Source organism: Bos mutus, chromosome 8 (assembly GCF_027580195.1).
Source record: "Bos mutus isolate GX-2022 chromosome 8, NWIPB_WYAK_1.1, whole genome shotgun sequence".
NCBI lineage: Eukaryota > Metazoa > Chordata > Mammalia > Artiodactyla > Bovidae > Bos > Bos mutus.
In genome coordinates this window covers 50,210,541-50,229,894 of record NC_091624.1, presented here as the reverse complement: position 1 = coordinate 50,229,894, position 19,354 = coordinate 50,210,541, and the positions used below count along the sequence as shown (strand labels likewise).

General features: G+C 45.7%; 1 pseudogene; it reads right to left on the bottom strand.

Moving 5' to 3' along the window:
* Positions 1 to 327: 327 nt before the first annotated feature.
* The window catches only part of LOC102268288 (translation machinery-associated protein 16-like), a 47,474-nt pseudogene continuing 28,447 nt past the window's right edge, over positions 328 to 19,354 (bottom strand).

Genomic DNA, 19,354 nt, shown 5'->3' with positions numbered 1-19,354 from the left:
CGGCCGGCGAGCAATCGGGCCGGAGAGCAAGCGAGCGATGGAGGGAGGGAGGCAGCCGGCGCCCGCCCGAGCCCGCGCGCCCGTGCCCGTCCCGGCGGCGCCTGCCGCTGCCGCTGTCGCCGCCTCCCGAACCGCCGCGTGTGTGACACTCGGGCAGCCAGAGCCCGCCCCGCCCCGCGGCCCCGCCCTCTCCGGGCCCGCGCGCGCCCCGCCCCCAGCCCGCCCTCTCAGACCCCGCCCCGCCCACCCCCACGCGCCCGGCAGCCAGACCTCGGCCCTGGCCCCGCCCTCTAGCGCCCCGGTTCTGGACAGCAGCAGCTCTCCCCTTCAGCACGCGCCACCTCCTGCGGCCGCCTCGGCGCCAGCCCCCGGGTCGCGCCTCAGGGCGCCGGGGTCCCGCGGCGCAGCCGGCCCCGCCTCGCTTGCAGCCCGCCACCGCCTTGGGCGAGAGATTTCCAGCCTAAACCTGCAGCGCGTAGAAGCCAAACCTTCCCCACCCCGGCACCCGAGCGTTGTGTTCTCCAGGGATCCCCACTTTAGGGGACAAGGGGCATTTTTAGTCTACGGCGTGACCCTCTTAAAGGAAATGTGGTGCCGAGACCCTTAGGAACAGGGTGTCTATTTTCTGCTTAAACGGACGAAGACTTCGGTTCAACCCTCTGTGCCAGACCATCGGAGGATTATTTATGCAAATGAGCGCTTTAGCCATCCGGACGACGAATGCGACCTGGATCGTCTGCAGGGGCCTGGCCCCTCAACAATTGGAAAGCCAAGCTAAGGGGAGATCGGAATGTTTGCTTACCTTTTCACCTCTGAGGAAGTCTTGGCTTTTACCCTGATCAGTGTCAACCTGGCAGAGCTAGCTGTGGGAATGTTTAATGCCTAAAATTGTAGGAGCTAGCAACACTCCATTTAATCCAGGGCCCTCATTTTACTGATGGAGAAATTGAGGCTCGGAAGAAGGTTACTCAGGTGGGTCTGGATGTCAGTTCCTGGTCTGGTGGTGCCAAAATTGTGTCATTTCCACTCGTCTCTACTTTGCAATTTAAGATCGTCCTCTGATTATTAAAATGAGGAAACTGAGGCTGAGGGAGGAGCACAGTTCGCTCAGGAAGGCTTTTCCTGAGAGGAGCATATGTTCTGTGGAGACAAAAGAGTTAACTGCCTCTAGAGCCGGTGCTCCTTTGAATTTGGCTGATCAAGCCCCAGACTATGACATACAGTTAAGGTGTAAGACTGAGAAATTCTCAAAGAATGCTGATTTATTAGGATGATAGTCCAAATCATTATCTCCACTTGCAACCTGCATATTACAGATGGGCTTTGGGGAAATCTGTTTCCTGTATCCTGCAGGAAAAGCAGGACCTTTTAGGGCAGGGAGCAAGGTCAGTGGCTTCTCTGGCCAGGACTGGAGGTGGAGGTCAAACTCGCAGTTTGAGGCTCTTGGGTAGGTAGGGCCTCTTCCCCTGCCTAAGGCCACAGTGGGGAAGTGGCAAAACCAGGAGTCCAACTGGGATCTTACTCTGAAGCCTGAGCTCTGTCCACTCGGCCACCCACAGTAATCCAATGGAATTGACGGCAAACTGTCCCTTCAGGATCAGGCTATTCACTCTTCCCTCTGGTGAGACAGGACTATAATCATCTATGAGCCAGTTAAATTTTACAAACCCAATATATGACACACAGCCATATATTACCAACTACACAGCCCCTTCATTGCCTGAGATCTACTTATTTGGAATTTCATAGGAAATAATCTAGGATGTAGGATGTGTGTGTATGGTGTCTGGGGATGGTGGGAGGACCCAGAAGTTGACCTGGACTAAAATGTTTATTTTAAATGTCCCTAGATTTAACTATCTCAAATTACCCTTTAAATCATTCCTCTACTTTATAAGCACTTAATTATCCTGCAAGTAAGGGAAGCTCGAAGAGAAAACCTGAAAGGTGAGGATATCCTCACTGTGAATCCCAGCTTTCAACCAACCACAAATCCTCTCCTACTCCCTCCCTTCCTATCTCTGCTTCCAGGTTTAGGAAGGAGGAATGGTCAGATGCTGGTAACAGGCCAGGCCACCCTGGGCAAGACAGGCTTCTCCAGGATCTAGAAACTTGTTCCGTGCATGTGGGTTGCATATGGAAGAATTATCTCTGCCTTTTCCAAAAGTTTAGGAAGAGAAGTTATATTTCACAACTTATTTTTTCCATTTCACTTTCAGTGGGCCATGGGGTCAGACCCACTTTTCCATGTGATGTCTCTGCTGGGGTATAATTTGCAAGCCAAAATTATTGTAATGCTATAGTATTATGCCAAAAACTTCCAGAGCACTTGTGTATCTGCTTAGCCCCTACACATTCTGTATATAATTAACCCTCCTCAGCATCCCTACAATCTGGTATTATTCCCAGTTTACAGATGGGGTAACTGGCCTAAAGTAGTATTTATTTCAAGCAGGCAAAAAAAACCACATGGGTGTTTTTCTTTGGGAACTAATAGCGACATCTTACAAAACTCAGAGTCAGAAATAATCACTGTGAAAAGAAACAGAAAATTTCCTGAAATATGATGTTGGAGAAGTACTGTGTCAAATGGCTAGAGGAGAGGGGAACTTGTAAGAAAAGGATCAGAGCACTACAGATGGTTAAGCTAGATAGACTCTTTTTAGAAAGCCAGTGACCCCATTTCACAGGGAGAAACCTGGGACCAATGAAGAGAAGAGATTGAATCAGGAGGCACGACTGGGATTGACACCCAGTCTCTTTGGTATCACAAATTTAACCCTATGCTTGTCATTCTTGTCCTTTTGTCCTTTAAATCCCCCTGCCTGCCTCCTTGTCCCCAATATTCTTATTGGAGGGGTTGGGTATGTTCCTGTTTCTGTTTCTGCCCTGTTTCAATTTCTCAGTTTTCTCTGCACCATCAATATCTGGAGGTGTGCTCTGCCATTGGTAAAGGCCTGGAAAAATGGTGCCACCAACCCAACAGATTCTTCTACTTTTTCAGTTCATTTCATCAAATGTTGCTGTGTACCAGCCCAGGAGTCTGAGCTAGAAGCATGGATTCCAGAGTCATGAATCCTCAGTGAACATCTGAAACAAATCCCTGTCATTCTTGACACCTTTTTTTTTTTTACTCCTGCTCCATCCAACCATCAGCAAAGAATATGCAGAATCCTACCATGTTTTACCACCTCCACTGCTTCCATCCTGGTCCAACTCCTTTATCTCTTGACCAAATCATTGCAAGTATCTCTCACCCATTTCCCTGTTTCTTTCTCAGAACAGCAGCCAGTAATCCCATTAAAAATGAATCTGGGGAGTTCCCTGGTGGCCCATTGGCTAAGACTCCATACTCCCAATGCAGGGAGCCTGGGTTTGATCCCTGGTCAGGGATCCCACATGCAGTAACTAAAAGATCCTGCATGCTGCAACTAAGACTTGGCACAGTCAAATAAGTAAATAAAAATAAATATTAAAATTTAAATATTAAATATTTAAATAAATATTAAAATTTAAAAATGTATAAAAAAATGAATCTGATTATATCTCTCTTCTCTTCAATGAGTAATGAGTTTATGTGCTCAGTCATGTCCAACTCTTTGCAACTCCATGACTGTAGCCCACCAGGCTCCTCTGTCTGTGTGATTTCCCAGGCAAGAATAGTGGAGTGGGTTGCCTTTTCCTTCTCCAGGGGATCTTCCCAACCCAAGGATTAAACCCATGTCTCTTGCATGCAGGCATTCTTGACCCGCTGAGCCATTGGGAAAGTCCTCCCCTCAAACCTCTCATCAAATCCCCATTTCCCTAAGAATAAATGTCAAAATCCTTATAGTGGCCCATAAGACCTCAGATGACCTAGTTCTCTTAAATTCCTGACTTCATCTTCTACTGTCCTCTCTCTTGCCCCAAACAGGCAGCCTCTTTGATATTTCTTGAACCTCTCTCAGGTTGGGCCTTTGCACTACATCTCTGCCTGGAATGCTTCCTCCAGCTGGCCCCTGGTTCAACATTTGCTCCCTTCTGGTCTTTATTTAAATGACAGTTGCTGTGAGACCTCCCCTAGGTACCATATCCAGAGTTGTCCCCACTCAACACTTTCTATCCTCATCTCTGCTTTATTTTTCTGAGTATTACTCATTCCCTTCTCACATACAACATATTTGATGTACCTTTCTTGTTTATTCTTTATTTTCCCCCACAATGGGGAAGGCATCTTTGCTTTTTGTTCTCTGTATAACTTCCGTGTCCAGAACAGGGTCTGACACAAGTAGACTTGTGATAAATATTTGCGGAATGAATGAATGAACGTGAGTGGTTGATTGTGGCGGGTAGAATGGCAGAGGGCTAAAAGTACATTATCTCTCTGCCTCAGTCCTGGTGCTCCTGGCTTGGGCTTTGGTCTGGAGGTGGGAGCATGTCTGACTTGCTGCATTTTTAAAGCAAAAATGCTGGAGTGTTCTGTTCCCAGATGATGTCTCCTCCTTGGAGGAAGCAGAACGAGATTCGTCCCTGTTTTCCCAGCATCTGCAGGGGCCTCCAGGAAGGTTGTGGAGTCCAGGTAGCCCTTTCCACACAAGTCCCAGTCATCCTGACACACAAGCCTGTCCGTGGTGTCGCTGAGCCGGCTCTGTTGTTCTCTCCACCTCAGGTACAACTAATCTTAGGAATCTCATTCCTGGGTGAAAGATAATCCTCTGTATCTAGATTAAAGGCTGTGTTTTGACCATTACTGCGCATTGAACATTGAGCCGACAGTTTAATTGAGCTGTTTACGCCGCTGCCTTGATCTCTTCCCAGAGAATTTACAACTAATTCCAAATGTCTCTGAATTAAGTGGGCCTCTCCCAACGTTCTCTGCCTGTTGTTTGCCTGTGCCAAATCCCACTTGTCCTTGTGTTACCCAATTATGGTCTCTCGCTCATAGCTGTATCTGGCCGGGACCACTTCCAGCCCGCTTCCTCCCTGAGATGGCCATTAGTGACATGCCCTGAGAATGACTATACCCCGGGACAGCCTCTGTGGTATCTGCAGCAGTAGAAAGGGGGGTGTAGGTGAAGACTGGGACAGTAGCAGAGAGGACATAAATCAGACTCAACCCTTTGAAGTCACCTCTAGGCAACTGGTAATAACCCCCTAACAAGAGAAGGGTGTAAATGTCTTTAGCACAGTTCAGTGTGATGGAAGGAAAAGAATTCTAGATGGAGGTCAAGACTCCTGATTTCTTAGGCTGGCTCTCTTCTGACTTCCTATATGACCTCTGGGGCCTTGGTGTTACTATTTATACAATGGAAGCTGGCAGATCATTGTTTCTCATTCTGTGTCATGGAGCATCTAAGGGCAGAGTTGCCAGAATTAGAAAAAAACAAAATAGCAATCACAAAAATGGACATCTATGCGATATTTGGAATACTCCTATAGTAAAATATTATTTATTGTTTATTTAGAATTAAAATTTAACTGTGAAATGAAAGTCACTCAGTTGTGTCTGAAGACTCTTTGTGATCCCATTGACTGTAACCCACCAGGCTTCTCTGTCCCATGGAATTCCTCAGGCAAGAATATTGAAGTGGGTTGCCATTCCCTTCTCCAGGGGAGCTTCCTGACCCAGGGATTGAACCTGGGTCTCCAGCATTGCAGGCAGATTCTTTACCATCTGAGCCACAGGGGAAGCCCCAAATTTAACTGAGTGTTCTATATTTTATCTGGTGATCTGAGATAAGTGTGCCCACAGAAGATAAAGGGGGCTCCCCATGCCTAGTGCAGCCTCTACTGATGAAATGGACCAGAGCAGACTTCTCAACTCATGCTGAATAGAATCACCTACAAATCTTATACAGTGCCTGATGTCCAATCTGCTGTTGTTTAGTCCCTATGTCGTGTCTGACTCTTTTGCGACCCCATAGACTGTAGCCTGCCAGGCTCTTCTGTCCGTGGGATTTTCCAAACAAAGAATACTGCCATTTCCTTCAGGGAATCTACCCGATTCCTGAATCTATGCTTCTCCCGCTTTACAGGCAAATTCTTTACCACTGAGCCACCAGGGAAGCTCCACTGACAATGTCTATATTTCAGACCAGTTAAATCAGAATTCTGAGGGTGAACTCAGGCATTAGTCTATCTTTTTTTTAACTCCCCAGACGAGTCCAACGTACAACCGAGTTTGAAAACCACTGAACTGGAGCAAGGTTTCTTAAAATGAGGTCCCTGGAGCTTTTCTGGTGGTCCAGTGGTTAAGAATCCACCTTCCAATGCAGCAGAGACATTTTAGATCCCTGGTTAGGGAACTAAGATCCCACATTACACAAGGCAACTAACCCTATGCACTGCAACCAGAGAAAGCCCACGTGCTGCAATAAAGACCCAAGGCAGCCAAAAAAAAAAAAAAAGGCTGACGTCCTTGGACCAGCATGAGCCTCACCTGAGAACCTATTAGAAATACAAACTCTGATTTGCAGAACTTCAGAATCAGAAACTGGGTGTTGTGGCACAGCAAGCCCTCCAGGACCTCTGCTGTAACTGAAGTTTTAGAGCCAGTTCAAAAGTTCCTTTGATGACAGTAGGGCACCTGATCAGCAAGTGGGTGCTAGGAAACTGAATTAGTTGAATTGCTTTGCAGTGATGCATCTTAATGGAGAAACTGCCTGAGCTCTGGCAATTGCAGCCTAAATTATGGCGTTTGCAACCTACCAAATACAGTGACTGTTTCAGTCTCAAACTTTGGTATGACAGCAGTCTTGGAGGCTACCACACCTGGCAGCATGTCAGGTTGGGCCAGGAAATGCCATCAGTGGGCCGGAGAAGTCTGAGGGCATAAAATTCTGGGTCAGGGAGAAGAGGCTTGGAGCCTGTGGACAACGAGGAAGCAAAAAGTGTGACAGAAAAGAACCAGACAGGGTCAGAGAGGCCGGAGGTCAGTCCGGGTCCCAGGGAGGCCTTGAGACACAAGGATAGCTCCAGGGCTGGTTAGACTCAGGCACTGCTTCTGCAAGGAGCCAGGGCCAGGGCAGGCCAGAGCTGAGCTCACCCGGAGGAGGTGGGGAAGGACTGCTGGTTTTGCTTTGTGTTAAGAAGCAAGTGATGATTCAGACCAGGACAGCATTTTTCTGCTGCCGGGGAAGACTAAAGTATAGCCCACAAGCCCCGGCAGGCCTTTGTCTCTCTCTGTAGGTCCCGCAGTCCCTGGTTGATCTGTTTTGGGGGTGCCAGGTGTCCAGGATGTGTGACTCTCATGTCCTGGAGAGAATTCTGGAGGGCAAGGAACAGGGGCTGTGTGCAATGTATTGCTGCCCACTCCCAGGGTTCGCTCGGAGAAGGCAATGGCACCCCACTCCAGTATTCTTGCCTGGAAAATCCCATGGACGGAGGAACCTGGTGGGCTGCAGTCCATGGGGTTGCTAAGACTTGGACACGACTGAGCGACTTCACTTTCACTTTTCACTTTCATGCATTGGAGAAGGAAATGGCAGCCCACTCCAGTGTTCTTGCCTGGAGAATCCCAGGGACGAGGGAGCCTGATGGGCTGCCGTCTATGGGGTCGCGCAGAGTCGGACATGACTGAAGCGACTTAGCAGCAGCAGCAGCAGCCCAGGGTTCGCTGACATCAGGCAAACATTAGGCCCTGAGCAACTGTGTGTGGAATTGAATCCAATAGAGATTCAACAAAGCCGGGGGTCTTAAATATGAATTATCACCTTGGGCCTTAATAAACCACACTGATGAGGAGCCACAGACATCCCACATGCAAAAGGGCACTTGTCACCCCTGGAGTATCATTGCAGACTCTCCTCCCAGCTGGCTGCCTGCCTTTCTCACTTCTCTCTGCTCAGCACCCTTCCTATACGAGGCCCCGCTCCACCACACTGCAGGGAACGTTTGAAAAACAAGGCATACAGGCAGAAAACACTGAAACCGCCCAGGTGACACTTACCTGGGTTCTAATGCCAACGACTTTGTGTGCCAAACTCTAAACCTGAGGTCTTTAATCTGATTCTCCTTATCTCCATAATATACTTCGGAGTTCCTGAAAAGGTACGTGCATGTGTGCGTGCTAAGTTGCTTCAGTTGTGTCCAACTCTTTGCAACCCCATGGACTGTAAAAGGTATGATATTACTTTAAGTCCTACAGTTGGGAAAGGGATTTATTTCTTCAATGTTAAACTGCACACACACATGTTCTTCTGATGCAATTTTCATCCTTTCACTTTGATTGTAATATTTAAAGACAAACTTTAAAAGTCACTTTCTTTCCATGCATAATTTTCTCCTGCTACATTTTATTTTTTTCTGGAATGAAAGCGGTTGCCATGCTGCCGTGTGAGACTTCCCTAGGGGGTGCATTGTTCTTAGCCAGAGCCAAGAAAGAGTTAAAGTTGTAAAGGACAGTCTGTCTTCTGTCTCAGTTTGAGGGTGGGGTGGGGGTGGAGACTACCCAATTGTCTGTCCTTCTTTTCCCCTCCCTGGGGCTGAGTGCAGGATGTTGAATCTCCCAAAATAACTCGGACCCTGTGAGTAAATGCCTGCCCAGAGCCTGCTTGGAATAGAAGATTCTCAGGGTCAGAGAAGAGCTTTCCCAGTTAAATAATCTGATCTCCTGGCTGGAAGAGAGAAGGGCCCAGCACCTTCCAAACCAGATGTCCACTACCAAGTCGTCACTGGACCACAGGAAAACCAGGTGACCGCTGTCAACTCTTTCTCCCAGGTGGCATCCCACAGAGGACTGTCCCCAAGGAGAGGCCTGCAAGGCCAGTGGGAGACGTCCCATCAGATCCTGGGCAGAATCTAAGTGAGCCTCTACATCACTGGAATTCCTGGAGATTTGGGGGTTTACATGACACTGTAGGGTCACCACTTACTGCACATGCCCAGAAGTGGCAACTGTTGGTTTTTGCGGCTTCCCAGAGTCACAGTGAGTGGACGGGCTCCTTCTGTCTGGGCCTTGAGCCCCCTCTGATCCCTCTCGTCCCAGAGTTCAGACAGTGAAGGACTCAGAACAGCATGTCATTCTTATACTTTGAGTCTGGAGCTAGCAAAGCCCAGAGAGAAACATTGCTTTCCTTAGTGTCCTGCTTTTATCTTTATGCACAACTCCATTCATATTTCTGTTTGTTCCCGTTTGTGGACGTTTTTGTGGCAGACATAAACTTTTAATGTTATTATTAGGCTCTAACCACAGGAATCCACTTCTCCAGTGGATCAATTTAGCTATAAAGTGGCACGTTCACCGTGGCCACGATGTGGGTCAGAGGAGCTTAAACTCTTAAATGTGCCTCAGGGTCACCTAGAAACTGTCTTAGAATTAGAATGTGCGCTGGCAACACACTGGCGAGAAGCTGACTCAGAGCCTCAGGGGCCCAAGAATCTGCATTTTTATATGAACCGCAGCCGATTCTGCTCAGATGGGCCAACTGTCCCACTTTGAGAAGCTCATGGCTAGTCTCTGAGTTCTGATCCACAGTGTAAACCAGCAAATCGTGGGTAGAGGCATTTTTGACTTTTGTCTCCAAGATGCGATGTTCAGAGGATTGGACTGCCTGTCTCTCATGCAATAAATGTCCCTGCAGGGTGCCATGTCACCTCAACTGTGCATTCTACAGGACACACAGTTGTTCTTATTTATACTGAGCAAATCTCCCTCAGTGGCCAGTATAATGGATTCCAAGAACTGGGGCTTAGGTAGGAGGTAGGGAGGAGAACAAATGTGAACACAGAACACAAGAGGATGCTGTGCCCAGCTGAGGACCTGAGGACTTAGGGGTCCAGGGCCAGTAAGTGCTGGACTCAGGTATGTTTGACTTAAAGCCCTCCTTTTTTCTATTCCTTGGTTGTTGTTGTTGTTTTAACTGAAATGGGTGCATTTTCAAACTTTTTCAACTCTTTTTTGGAAAAATTTCAAACTACAGAAAAATTGCAAGAATAGTACAATCAACTCCACAGACCCTTTAATTGTTAAGATTTTGTTGCATCTGCACTCTATCTACTGTTGACAGAAACACAAAAACCAAAACCGCTTGACATGAGAGCTGTAAGTTCAGTTTCATTTGGGGACTTAATGAGGACTATATCCCCGGAGATAGCTTCTCAGATAGCTCTGAGGAACTGCTCTGAAGAGGTTGTTGGTGGTGAGGGGTGTAGGGGGGAGGTCATAGGATTTTGATGAAGAGGATGCATGCAATTGAGGACACATCTCTGCAGAAGGTTGCTGCTGGTCACAAGGAGCAAATGTCTCCATCAAGGATTAGAGTGCTTTTCTAGCTATGAGAAGATGTAGGAAATCAGGTTCATAAAATTTCCTCCTGAAAATATCTCACTCTCTGAAGGCCTGTTCTACCAGTTTTCCAAGATCAGAGTGTCTCATTCCTGATCTCCATGCTGAGCTCCTTTCAGGGTGTGTTAAAGGTCAGTGACTGCAGTGGCTAGTAACTTCATTCTTGTAGAGCCAGATGGTGAGCAACATTTTTTAGTTGTATCTGTCCATGCATCTGTACATCCGTCTATCAGTTATGCTAATCCATTTGAGAATGACTTGGAAGTATTTGATTTACTCTCAAATACTTCAGCTCAACTCCAAAGAGCAACGGCATTCTTCCACAAAACTACAATAAAATGATCCCACTTGGGAAGTTTAACATTAACACATTACTATTTGATATCTGGTTTACTTTAACAATTGTTTATAAAATGTGCTTTATAGTATTTTTTTTTATTTATTTAAGCATCCAATTCAGGATCATTCATTGTATTGAGCTGTTGCATTTCTTTAGTATCTTCTCGTCTAGAGCTTGGCTTTCCAGTCATTATTTTTTGTCTTTTATAACACTGACATGTTTTAAGAGACCAGGCCAGTTGTTTTGCTGAAATCCCTCCATTTGGATTTGTCACATTGCTTCCTCATGATTACAATCTTCTTAAGGCTTCATGTCAGGGGGACAAAGGCTTTGCCCTTTTGATTATTCTCCACTGCCTCTCACCAGGTGAGGGTCAAAGTTGGCCTTTTGTGCTGTTATAAGGACCAACATTGGAAGAAAAGCAGCATAGCGTGGTGGAAATGAGTGCAGGCCTCGATGAACAATAGAACTGAGTTCAAGTCCTGGTTCTGGCCTCTAGCTGATTTACCTTGACGTATCTGTCAATATTCCTGGCCCTTGTTTTTCTCAATTGTAAATAGTTCCTGCCTTGCAGGGTTTTATCTAACATAAATGAAAAATTTAGCAGGTTATCTGATGTATAATGAACTATAATTTTATAAATGGCAGCTATTATTAAGTCCTTAAATGTGACACACCAAAATACCTTATTTCCTTTTTCAACACATCTTTCAGATGCACCTTTTTTGTGCTTTCACCTCTCTCCCATTTTAGGGCATCTCTGTTGTCACTGTCTCCTTTCGGTGCCCACACCCTAACTTGTCCCGTAGATGCCACCACTGCTTGCCCTATAGTGTGGCCCTTGTCCTCATATTCGCCTGACTCCCTGTTCCCTCAGTGCCTGAAGTCTGCATGTCTGGCATTCAGTGCCTCCCATCAGCTCACCTCATTCCACCCACCTGAACTTGCCTCCCACTAGTTTTCACAGGGAAATGTGGCTGCTCTTGATTGACTGCTAGCAAATTCTTCCTCTCCTCTGTCATCAGAGTTATAGATCCTACCCTACGCTCCACCCTTGGGGTGTATGCTTGTATCAGTTAGGATATGGTCATAAACAGGAACTGCTCAAGGTATTTTAAGAAGGAGAGGACTTAATAAAGGACATTAGGTCCTTAAAAAATCATTAGAAAGTCTGGGCAAAGGTCAAGGAAGGCCACTAGCTTTTACAGACAGGAATTTGAAGGAACTCAGGAAACCATTAGGAATGATCATAGCTGCCTCCCATCTTGAGGCCTGAGATTTTCAGGAAAATACTTAGAGACCACTGCAAAATGTCATGTCTGCCTAAGCCCAAAGTTTGACAGTGCCAGAGGAGGGAAAATCTGGCTTCTGCCTTATTTTGCCTTTCACATCTTGATAAGTGCTTCTTCTTGAAGAACTGCTATCTCTGAAGGCAGGGATTCTGGGATGTACCCCTCCCAGGCTTCTAGCCCCTTGATAAAGGGAAGAGCATAGAAGGGTCAGGCTTCCCTGGTGGCTCAGCTGGTAAAGAATCCACCTGCAGTATGGGAGACCTGGGTTTGATCCCTGGGTTGGGAAGATCCCCTGGAGAAGGGAATGGCTACCCACTCCAGTATTCTTGCCTGGAGAATCCCATGGACTATATATCCATGGGGTCACAAAGAGTCGGATGGGACTGAGTGGCTTTCACTTCACTTTATAGAAGGGTTATTTCCTCCATCACTGGGCCAATGGAAGTCTCCCCTGGGGACTCTTCTGATGGAACTAGTGGGGAAGACTTCTAGGGTCACAACTAGAAGTACATGAAACTGGTTACCTTGAAGGCCATTGTCCCTGACTTTTAGAGGAAACCAAGCTACGGAGAAGGCAATGGCACCCCACTCCAGTACTCTTGCCTGGAAAATCCCATGGACAGAGGAGCCTGGTGAGCTGCAGTCCATGGGGTCGCGAAGAGTCGGACACGACTGAGTGACTTCACTTTCACTTTTCACTTTCATGCATTGGAGGAGGAAATGGCAACCCACTCCAGTGTTCTTGCCTGGAGAATCCCAGGGACGGGGAGCCTGATGGGCTGCCGTCTATGGGGTCTCACAGAGTCGGACATGACTGAAGTGACTTAGCAGCAGCAGCAGCAGCAAGCTACGGTAGAAGAGAATAAGGCCCTCAAAGAGTGGAAACGGAGTGAAAAGTGGAAAACATAGGTGCGGATGGAGGGAGAGGGAGAAGAACAGGAGGAGAGAGGAGAGAGAGCAGTGGCTGCGAAAGCCGATGACACTGGGACACTGTGTCAGCGCTGGGCTTGGCCATACCCTTTGCCACTGCTGTCCATGTTCGTCTCAATCATTTCAGTTCAGAAATTTCCTTTTTGTCTAAGCTAATTTATGTTGCTGTTACTTGCAACCAATAGGGTCCTAATGAATAGCAGAAAAGAGATTAGTGAACATTACAGAGTCAGAGGGCAATGTATGCTCTGCAAAGTGGTAGAAAAGTGCTAACAGCACCCAAATAAGATAATAAGAGAGTTTATCTCTCTTTAGTCTTTTATCTTGGAAATATTGTTTTAGCCATAATTTTTTTCTTGGCTGTTACTTCCAGAATACTCTTCTTTTTTTCCTTCTTGTGATGCTATGATTTATAATAAGAAATATATATATATATTTGGTCTTTGTCCTGTTCCTGCCACAGAGCTCCTAAAACCCTTGGAATATCTTTAAGTGTTAAGAGCACAAAAGTAAAATGGGTATCTTTTGTTATTCTGAAAAAGCTCCTTTCAACCACATCAGAGTTTATGTTAATGAGGTGACTTTTGAAAAGCTCCTCTGGCTGGGGACTGGTTGCCAGAGGGACTAACCAGGTGATTAGAGCATTGAAATTTTCAGCATCCCCTTCCTGAAAGGTGAGAAGGGCTGGAGGTTGAATTAATTGTCAATGACAAGAAAATGGCAACCCACTTTAGTATTCTTGCCTGGGTAATCCCATGGGCAGAGGAGCCTGGTGGGCTATAGTACATGGGGTTGCAAAAGAGTGGGACACAATTTATTGGCTAAACAACAACAGCAATATTTAATCAGTCATGCCTATGTAGTGAAAACGCCTTAAAAACTTGAAAGAATAGGGTTTGGAAAGCTTCTGGGTTAGTGAACACATTTGCAAAGGCTAGTGTCCTGGAGAAGGCATGGAAGCTCTGTGCCCCTTCCCACATAGGCACAGTGTCCTGGAGAAGGCATGAAAGCTCTGTGCCCCTTGCCCTATGTCTCTTCCATCTGGCTGTTCCTGAGTTATAATATTCTTTTACAACAAACCAGTAATCTAGTAGCTCCTGAGTTCTATTTGCTGTTTCTAGCAAATTAATCAAACCTGAGGAGGGGTATTGGGAACCTCCAAGTTATGACTGGTCTGTCAGAAGCACAAGTAACTGGACTTGCAATTGGCCATCTGAGGGGTTGTTCAGTCACTCAGTCATGTCTGCCTCTTTGCCACCCCATGGACCGTAGCATGCCAGGCTTCCCTGTCCATCTGAAGGGGGAGGGGTTCAATTCTGTGGGACTAAGCACTTAATTTGTGGGATCTGATGGTGTCTCCTGGTAGAGTCAGAACTGAGTTAAATTGCTGGATACCCAGTTGTCACAAAATTGCTTGATGTTTGGAAAACCCACACATCTGGTGCCAGAAGTAGTGTAGTGGTAAAATGAGGTTAAAGGAGACACATAAGAGTATTTTCCTTTATTTTATTTTTGGCTGTACTGTGCAGCTTGCAGGATCTCAGTTCCCCAACCAGGGATTGAACGTGGGCCATGTCAGTGAAAGCCCAGAATCTAAAGCATTAGGCCACTGGGGAACTCCCAGGAGTGTTGTTTCTTTATACTTTTGTTTCTGAAATACTTCCTGTCTTCTAAACATTAGTTCAAATCTGCTATCTCCAGGGAGTCCTCAACTATTCGACCTCATTTCTGAATTCTTGAAGTTCTTGGCACAGAATAGTTGAACATTAAATTATTAAAAATTTTCTGTGTGTTTTGACTCTTTTTATTGATTCTGAACTCCTCAAGGTCATGGGCTACATCTCACATCCATTCTGCAATCCTCCATCTCTAGGCTTATCACCATTGACCTGTGCTCAACTAATACCAGGGAGTTGATGGAGTGATTGGACTGATTGCTCAATGAGGATGCTGAAGTTCCCATGGGCAATAGACTGGAAGAGTAGGCGTGGAGGAGATGAATCCTGTCCAGGTGCCAGCCATCCAGGAATAAACAAGCGTTTCCAGAAAGAGTAATCAAGCTGACTCAAAAGTACTTGGCACACAGGTGTGGACCTTGAGTCCCAAGCAGCGCACCTCTTGTGGTGGCCACAAGGGGGCGGCAGAGGGCACAGTCCAGGTATCAAGCTGTAGATAATGGCGCCTGGTCAGCTAACAGCCCTGCTGGGAAGGAGATATTGGTCTAGGTGATTTGCACAGGATAAAGTGGGCTTCTTATTAGAAGACCTGAAAGCAAGGTGCCTAGACCAAGCTGGGAAAGCCAGAGGATGAACAAGTGGTTGGCAGACATCAATAACTAAGAATACGAGCTGAATTCTCCAAAATCAAAGCAGTGAGTGATCTTCAAAGATATCTAGATATTCTGCTAAAGATCCAGGGATTACCTCAGTGTTTTGGCAGAGGAAAAAGGACATCCAGGCATGTTATCATGGACAAGAAAAAGTCCAGGGGCAAGGGGAGGTAGTAGAGTCTCATCTCAAAGCCCCTAATTCCTTAGCACCTGGTGAATGCTATTGCTGTGTGACCTATGGGATGATCCACCCCTCTCTGAGCCTCCAGTATCTCTTCCTATACAAAGAAGATTGGTGTCTAGAGATTCAGAGACTGGCCCTGGTTTTGCACTGGTCTCTACCACGGCCAGGGATCCTTCTAGTTTAGATGGTCTCTGGATTTACAAGAACAAAGAAGTTCAGTTGCCTACAAAAACCTTTATTACCGTGTCTGTGGTTACTTGTTCTCTTTAAACATTTTGATGGGCCCCATGGGACCAAGGCTGTTTCAGTACCTTTGTAGGAGCCAAGCAGTCTAACCTTCAGAGGCACCACCCCATGTCATAGTACATACCAAAATTCCCTCAATATTCCACTACGAATGCAATTATTTTGCTTTAAAATAGTCTTGAGGGCATTTTTAATAATTCTGTTTTCAAGATTCTTTTGCCCATTTAATTTTCAGTGACTGTGATTTCTGAGAAATCATTAGGGCAGTTTTAGGGATTCCTTGAAGTAAAATAATCCATTAATTGTTTTCAAATACTGTATAATATTTCTACAGATACCAAGTTGAACAATTTAGGGAGTTGACATAATAACTGTATTTCATGGACATGTAGTTAAATTTCAATTTTGGAATTTTCATTTTGTATCTTGGAGTTGATGAGAATGTTTGTGATGTGCAAGGATTCTTCTAGGGCCTTAAAAGGCTTGCATGTCCTCAATCCTGTGTCTGTGGCACCTGATGAATAAAACCCTCCTGCCTGCAGCAGCTGAGACAGGGTTGGGGGTGGGGGTGGCTTCTTTCAGTGATTGCGTTTTGTCTTGTGTCTTCTGGCCTGGGAGCCTGAGCACGCTTTGAGTGCCTTGACGAGAAAAGGACGCCTCCTCCCACTTCCCTTTAATCTCAGAAATTTCACTGTTACCGTTTCTTTCAGCCTAGTCAGATAGGCAGGCTCCAAGGTGGCAAAGTCTCCCTGCTCAGGGATTTTTGTAGAGCGGCACCTCCCAGCCCTCCCAGACAGACCACATTCAAGCCAAACACCATCCCCATTGTCAATGCTTCCACAGAAGTAGTTATCTCACAAATGGCAATATCTCGCCAGAGAATTTGTTTTCTCTTGCTGATAATTTCTCTCCATAAACATTTTTGAGAGAGATGAATAGGTGTACCTTTCTGGAACAGTGGGCAGATGCTGGGGCGTGAAATGACTTTGTGAGGCATGTTTTATGGATGAGGGAGGGGACAGTCCTGAGAACCATTTTTGTTTCCCCAGCCTCCAACTTGGTTGCGGATGGCCAGGTTCCTCTTCTGCAGGTGGTGATTCTCTTCGCTCCACTGCTGCGCACCTGAAAATTTAAAGGCCCAGCTTCGGTGGAAGCTACAGAGAGAGACTCCCAAAGTGTTGGCACAAAAGGCCAGTAACACTCTGGGTCCACCATGGAGCCCTCGGTCCTCTTGGGACATTTCACAGCCAGGCGTACAGTCTACAGATACTCTGTTATGCTGGTATTAAAAGTTTTTTCCTGTCTCTTTTTTTTTCTGTCTCTAACAGCAATGAGGGGAATGAATTCTTTTCCATCATAGAGTTAATGAATCTCAAATGAAAAAAAAAAGAAGACATGATCTCAGAAAAATAAGGAAACTAACATAAAAACAGCAAACCCTGTGACCTTTAACAAAATGAACAAATGTGGGATTTTTCCATCCTCTCTGTCTGGGAGATGGGGAGGGTGATTGTTATTAACAAAGTGGCACCAAATGATTCACCAACAGTTCACCAGAGTCTCTCTGGAGCCCGGAGTCAAGAATGCCAAGTGACTCAGGAAGGTGGCAGACCACACACGGGTGAGGTGGGGACACAGCATACATAGGCCCAGGGCACAGGCTTCCAAAGGGCTTATTTTCTCCCCAGGGTCAGGATGCCAGATTCAGCCAAAATAATATATGGCGCCCAGTTATATTTGAATTTCAGGTAACAAATAGTTTTTTAGTATATTTGTGACATCCTTGTGCTAAAAATTTTAATGTTTATCTGAAATTCAAATTTAACTGAGAATTCTTAGTTTTCCCTGGCAACCCTACCTCAGGGACACAATACTTCTCTTCATTTCCCAAGTACGTACCTATTTCTAGGTTCAAGCTCCGCTAGGAAGAGTCTCTCTCCAGCTCAACGTCTTGAATTTTGTGCTGTCTTACAGTGTTCAGTTCAAAGACCACACTTCTATGAAGACTTTCCCGCTAAATCAGCTCCTCCTTCCTCTCTGTCCCCTTGCCCCAGATTTTATTTCCTATTTTGGTTTATTTTCAGTTGCTTGTAAGTCTGTTTCTCCCACTTGATGGGGAACAACTCAAGGGTACTTGGTCTAGATTCTTTTTTCTCATGGCCCCAGTATAAACTTTATATAGTAGGTAGTCTGAATATTTGATGAGTGAACGACCGTATCTAACATACTGTGAGTGCTGACCATACGTGCCAGGCTTGGGTCTCAGCATTTTACATGGACGTAAGTCCTTTTCTCTTTGAGTAGCCCTTTGAGGTAGGCATTATTTTTATTTTTACTTTAGAGATGGAGAACTGGAGGCACAGAGAGGATCATACAGCTAGAAAGGGGCAAAGCTGGGATTTGAACCCAGATTGTATAACTCCAGAGTCTGTGCTTATAACCTCTACGACATACTGAATGATTAGATGAACAGAAGAATGTGTGGAAGAGCAAGTGAAGGAATGCACAAGCAGAGGCAGCAAACAGGTATTAAAAATCTGGAAGACAGAACAGGTGGGATCAAAGTGGGTGATGAAGAGCAGAGGCTGGAGGGGTTGGAGAGATATCAAGAAACTGCGAACGAACCTTGATGAATCAGTGACTTGCACTCGGAAGGCAGTGTGCAATCCACAGTGGGTGGGGCTAATTTCTTCCTGTTTCTGCTTTGGAAATCAGTTCTTTCCCATGCTTTCCATATCTCTGCAGGGGCCTGACTGTAAGTCTTTTTCTGCTGCACAGCCCACTTCCCAGCGTGGAACCTACCCTCTTCTGTCTTAGGAGGCTCAGCCCAGACAAGTTCTGAGGCCAATCCTTTCTCCTCCCCCTACCCCACCCCTCCGGGGCTCTCAGCTGGAAGTCAACAGACTCTTCATTCTTGGGCTCCAGTCCCTCCGTGTCTGGTGCACCTCTGCCTGGCTCTTGCCTAAGTGTGGCCTGTGTGTTACACGGAGGAACCGACAATCCAAGAAGGGTGATGGTGAACTCGAATGAGCGCACTGCCCAGGTTATTATAGTGATGTAATAACCTTTCCTCGTCAAGTCTGTGGACACGGTAGATAGTAACTTGCTAATGCCTTCAACCTAGTTATTTATTTATTTTCACAGTGGCTTTTTAAAAATAAAGGTTCTAGTATTTTATTTATTTATTTTTATATATTTTCTTGGCCATGCCACATGGCACATGGGATCTTTGTTCCCTAACTGGAGATCCACCCCCATGCTCCCAGCTTTGGGATACAGAGTCTTAATCACTGGATTTCCAGGGAAGTCCTTAGTCTTTTTCTTTTTCTTTTATTTATTTATTTAATTTCAGCTTTATTTGTTTTTTACTTTACAATATTGTATTGGTTTGGCCATACATTGACATGAATCCGCCATGGGTGTACATGTGTTCCCCATCCTGAACCCCCCTCCCAGTCTTTTTGTTTTTAGTTGTGGTTAAAAAACAACAACACATAACATAAAATTTACCATCTTAACCATTTTTAAGTGTACAGTTCAGTAGAGTTAAATATATTCACACTGATATGAAACTGATCTTTAGAACTTTTTCATCTTGTGAAATTGAAGCTCTATACACATTAAATAACTTTCTTTCTCCCTCTCCCCCCCAGACCCTGTTAACTACCATTTTATTTCTATGTCTATGAAATTTACTTCTCTACATACCTTTTTTTTTAAGATAGCCATTAAAAAAAAAAGATTTATTTATTTATTTTTCGGCTGTGGT